General features: G+C 31.5%; 1 long non-coding RNA gene across 1 annotated transcript; it reads right to left on the bottom strand.

The window, feature by feature from the left end:
• Positions 1-430: 430 nt before the first annotated feature.
• Positions 431-2,419, bottom strand: LOC133828914 (uncharacterized). Its single transcript, XR_009891383.1, has 2 exons — positions 752-2,419; positions 431-652 (listed from the first exon to the last, which is right to left on the bottom strand). It is a non-coding gene; the product is annotated as an uncharacterized LOC133828914 (long non-coding RNA).
• Positions 2,420-6,305: the final 3,886 nt, after the last annotated feature.

Below are 6,305 nucleotides of genomic sequence, written 5' to 3' on the forward strand. Positions count from 1 at the left end.
CATAAATTAAATTTGGTACAACAATAAATTTTACTTTTTTATTTACCATATTACTACTAATTATTATAATTTATTAATTAATAACTAACTTTTCAAGACATCCATAATCTGGATAATAAAAAATTAAAGATTTAATTTTTTTTTGTATATTCTTAATAAATATTAAATGATCATTATTTATTATTGGTATTTTTTAGTTAATTTGCATCTTGCATGTACATTAATATATATACAATTGTAAATAATACCAAATATAACATTTTCATTTTTTGTGTCAAATTTTACACGAAATTTATACCATGTGTTTGTAAAGAGCGCCCTAATCTATTAGTTTATAAAAATGTTACTCAACTCATATTTATTTGAAAATATCATTTTAGAGAAAATGTTCAATAAGACCTTGATAAAACATGCAATTTGAGTCCAATAGTTTGAAATAAAAATGTTGTGTCATTGTGCAGTCTTTGGAAATAAAATAAAAGTGATAAGTCCCACTGACATAATTAAAAGATAAATTATAACATAAGTTCTTAATTATTCTTGATGCTCATCTTGATCATTAATCGTTCCTAGGACACCTCGCGTCATACATGCCTAGACATTGGAACTTCCCACATCACTGTGTGTGCCAAGGAGAAACCCTATTGTCTACCTGAAAGGGGGAAAGTAAGAGGGGTGAGCTAAAAGCCCAGTAAGAAAGTACAAACAAATGCAACAATATTCAAGAAGAATACAAGGAAAAACTACGTACGTATCGTAAACTCATGGCAATTTATATCGTAACCATATCATACTCATATTAAATTCATATTCATATTCACAATCATATATCTCGTGATCATGGCACCCCTATTGTCTATTTCACATCTTGAGGTAACCATCAAAAAACATAAACCAGTAAGAACTCATTTATGAGGTAAATAGGAACTCAGGTCCTTGAATAATGATGGACCCAAAACGGGTATGTTTTAAATATTTATACTCGCAAGCGCACGAATCGTATTTATAGAATAGTGTTCGTGTAAGCACGAGGTCGAACCCAAAGGAGTTGACTTAAATCAAAAGAGAAAACTATTTTTACCAAAGTGAAATAAATTTCTAACCTAGTTCCAAAGATTGATGTGTTTTGTTTAAAAATAAAGAAAGAAAATACTTAAAAAAAAGTTAAAATAAATAAACTAAAAAGATTTGTTTTTAATAGTTATTTATAAAATTATTAAGATTTTAGAATCCACAAAATATAAATAATAATATTTATTAATATGTTGACTTCCCAAATTTTAGTGATAATTGAAATCAATCTAATTACCTTTTCCAAAACATTATACTTCCTTTAAGCTCTCTTTAATTCAAAAATATAGATTTTCCTTCACTTCAATAGTATAACTTCAAAGCATTAGTTGTGAATCAATTTAATGAAACTACAAAAAAAATCAAATAATGTTATTTCTAAAGCAAAATATAGTATTTTTGTTCTAAGCATTGGATGTGAACAATTTAATGACACATCTTAATCAAAGAATACTATATTTTTGCATAATTAAGAACCAAGTAAAATATGTTCTAACAATCTAAAATACATGATATTATAGATGAAAGAAATATTTAGAAGAAGAAAAATCATAAACTTTATTGCTCATTTTGGGAGGTCAACATAAAATAAACACTATATAGTTATATCTTGGTTCATCCTCCACCTTAATAATTTTAAGTGGATTAGAAACCCATAACTATCAAAAACAAAATAAAAATTACAACATAAATAGGAAAATTTGGAGGAGGAACCTCCAAATTATTCCTCTAAAAATACATAAAAACTAATCTAAGAAAAGAAAAAGATGGAGAGAATAGAGAGATGGAAGAAGTGGTGTAAGAGAAGGTGTGCTTGAAATGGTGAAATGAGACTCCTATTTATAGATAAATTCTTTGGTAAAGGATAACACTCCTATTGGTCTAAAAAAAAAGCACATGGATTCATGTTCAAAATTGTCATATTTTCCTATAGTTACAAATCCAATGGTGGAGAAAGAAGCACATGGATTGATGACATGGCATTGTCAAGAATTGGATTGGGCCTTTCATTTTGGGCTTGATTTCTTCATTTCATTATACCAACATTTTATCAACATTTCATTTGCCCCAACAAATACACCTACATAAAGAAATTAAACACACATAAATTAGTAACAACATAATTAAACAAAATAAATACAAAAAATAAATAAAAATACATAAAATCAAAATAAAACTAATAAATTCAAAATTACTTAAAAAATTGATAAATTAATTAAAAACTCAAGAACTAAGCAATAATTGGCTTATAAAATGTGGTAAAATAACTCTATTTTGTAGAGTTATCAAATAACCTCGGCGCTTCCACCCTATGAGTTACATCATATCTTTAGTAACTCATTTTTTGTGTCACGTTCAGCACGCTAACAACCTACCATTTTTTATACAACATACAAACAAACATACAATAATTCATATCATAATATAGTAATTTGTACTTTTCATAACACTTTAGCATACCATAGCTCTTACTTTCCATAACACCATAACTCTTGCAATCATATTAGTTCATACTTTTTATAACATAATAGCTCTTACAACATATTACCTCATACTTTTCACAACATAAAGCATATAAATTCTAGCTAACTTCCTTACCTCAAGTCCAAGCAACAATAAAGTGCGAGATACTTCACAACGAGCATAGAATCACAATCAAACGTTCGTCCTAATATCAAGTAAGATTACACATGCCCAACATACATACCCCACGTGTTCATGGGCCATGCACACATGGTACAAGTTGCACCACAACTCTATTCACACAACAACGCCACATAAAATCATAAAGAATAGTGCCAATTCTAAAATTAATCCTTCATAGTAACAAAACAGAAATCATACGTTTGATTAATAGGCGTACACTTAAACGTAAAGATACACTTGCATGTAACATGCATATGTGAGAGTGTTCTTAAAATTATTGTTGCAGTTGATAAATTCTACTTGTTCATTTTATTGCCACTTTCTTAAAAAATCAGCTAGCATAAATAATTTGCCACTTAAGTTAATACTACATTATTCCTTTAAATCACACATTTTTTTTCATGTATAAATTTTATTACAAAAATTTAATTTACAAAAAAAATAATGTTACACTTTTAATCATGTTAACAACATCATCTAGCATGTTTCTACAATTCATACATCCCCCCCAAAAAAAGGAATTCTAACATATCCTAAACAATTAAATCATTAGCATGCTTCTAAGATCAAAATAACTAAAACATGTTACAAGAAGTCCTAGGCTGAAAACCCATAGCATATTTCCAATCCTTATTGTTCCAAAAACCCAAAGCAAATCCTAACATATTTCTAAGATTACAAGTAAAAACATGATATACAAATATATATATATATATATAAACCAACATGCAAAAGAATCCCTACGCCGAAACCTACATGACCAACAACTCAAACCTCTAGTTTTGCATGTTTACAAGAATATTAAAGAGACAACATAACATAAAATAGACCAAAATAAATTAAGCCCTAGCATGCATCTATTAACATCTTTGCATACTTTTACATAAATCATTAAATTCAAAATGATTATGGCAACATAAACATAAGATCTCATTAAACCAAAAATGATGAGAGGAGTGGTTCATGTATACCCAAAATTTTCTTCATGCTTGCCTAAAAACCCATACATGCCCAAGCATACACATGCACACACAACCATAGAGCCCACACACCTAGGCCACTTACAAGAATATAAACTTCATAGCAAACCTTTTAAAGAAAACCACTCATACGTAACCTACATGTATATTTCATTTCATGTTCCTACGGATTTAAGAAAATAAAAACATAAAGAATAATCAAAATACATAGAGGCAAAAATCTATTCGAACAATCACCAACATATCAAAAACATAATAGAGATAATATACGCCATCAAAACAATAATAGCGTTAGAGATCTCCTTTACCTCTCTTGCTAGAAATCAAGACCCAAAATGGCCACCACTCTTGATCAAACCCCTAGGGATTTCGAATACACAACAAAAGAAAAGAACAACAAGATGCTCTTAGATTCAAGAAGAAGGACTAGAAACTAGAAATCAACATGAATGAAGAACTTACCCTAGGGCTTTCGAAACCTTAGTTCCCCTCTTCTTCCTTCTTCTTTTCTACTTCTCCTAGCCTCATGAGCCCTTCTCTCTTCCTTCTCTCTCTAGGTTTTGGCAGCCACCACAAATGAGCCTCCAAAGCTCATTTGTTCCCCTCTTAACCTAGCTATACCCTAAAGGTAAATTATCCAAAATTGGCTCCAATCTTTCCCTTAATCTTTACATGGAAATCAAGTCAATCAAACAAAGAAAAAGAAACTAAATCACTCTTCTTTTACTCCATTCACACGCACACACCTCTCACTATCTCTATACACGGCTATGTGTGGCATTTTCACACTAATACTCTCCTATTTTTCTTTCCCAAAAATAACCAAAAACAACCCATATCAAATCAATTCCCTCAAATCACTTACCATTATCTAATTTTCTTAACTTTTAAAACAATATAAATTAATCTAGGATTAGAAATGTAATTTCTCTTCTTCCTTTCCCCTTCTCTCACGCCACTCCTCTCTATCTATTTCCTTTTCTTTTTCTTATTAATTAAATAAAATAAAGGAAACACTAAAAATAATAAAAGAAAATGCATGGAAAATCTATTACATGCTTACCATGCAACCATGCACATGCACACACACAAGCACTAGGGTGCATTTCTACTAACCATGCACATTGGGGCACACAATCAAATCTCAAGAATTTACAAATTAAAATAATTAAAAAAAATTAATTTACATAATTTCTATCAAACAATTCAAACAATTAATAATATTTTTTTCTAACACTTAACAGTTAATAATAAAATAAAGCACACAAATTAATAAAATAAAATTTGGTACACTACAATATACCCTCTTTAAAAGGAATTTCGTCCCAAAATTCTTACTTACCAAATAACTCAGGGTATCTTTCTCTCATGTCTTCCTCCAACTCCATGTTGCTTCTCTTTTTGTACTATTCTTCCATAGGACCTTAACTAATGGAATCATTTTGGATCTCAGTTCCTTGATTCCTTTTTCGATGATATGCTCCGGCTGCTCATCGTAACTCAGGTCATGCTTCAGTTGTAACGACTCATAATTCGAAACATGAGAGGGGTCCGATACATACTTACGCAACATCGAGATATGAAAGACGTTATGCGTTTCAGCTAGTGCTGGGGGCAGTGCTAAATGGTACACAACTTTCCCAACTCTGTCCAAAATCTCAAATGGCCCTATAAATCTTGGGCTCAATTTCCCTTTCTTCCCAAAACACATAACACTCTTCATTGGCGAGACTCTAAAAAACACAATCTCGTCAACTGAAAACCCAATGTCCCTTCTTTTAAGATCTGCGTAGCTCTTTTGTCTGCTTTGAGTAGTAAGCATCATTTGGAGGATTTTCTCAATCGCCACAGTGGCTTCCCTAATAGCCTCGAGGCCTAAAAGATGTTTCTCTCCAACTTATTCCCAGTGCAAGGGAGATCTACATTTGCACCCATAAAGCATCTCATAGGGAGCCATCCCAATAGTGGATTGATAACTATTGTTATAGGAGAACTCCATAATTGGTTGGTATTGGCTCCAAGACTTCGAAAATTCTAAAGCACAACATCTCAACATATCCTCCAGAATCTGAATGGTCCTTTAAGACTTCCCATCAGTCTGGGGATGAAAAGCGGTACTGAACTTTAACTTTGTACCTTTAGCTTTCTACAATCCTTTCCAAAAGTTCGATGTGAACACTGATCCTCTTTCATATATAATAAAATTTGGAACCCCATGAAGTCTCACTATCTCGCTAACATATAATTCTGCATATTGGTCTGTTGAATAGGTGGTCTTAACTGGTAGGAAATGGGATGACTTGGTGAGTTTGTCTACTATTACCCAAGCAGAATCATGCTATTTTGTGGTCCTAGGTAACCCTACCACAAAATCCATTGCTATGTCTTCCCATTTCCATTCCGGAACGTAAAGTGGCTGAAGTAGCTCTGTTGGCCTTAGGTGTTCTGCTTTCACTTGCTAACATGTCAAACATCCAGCAATATCTTTCTTCATTCTAGGCCACCAATACAATGCTTTAAGGTCTTGGTACATCTTTGTTGACCGTGGATGTAAGGAATATGGCATTGTATATGCCTCTTTCATAATACTTTCCTTAATCTCATCAT

Source organism: Humulus lupulus, chromosome 4 (genome assembly GCF_963169125.1).
Source record: "Humulus lupulus chromosome 4, drHumLupu1.1, whole genome shotgun sequence".
Lineage (NCBI taxonomy): Eukaryota > Viridiplantae > Streptophyta > Magnoliopsida > Rosales > Cannabaceae > Humulus > Humulus lupulus.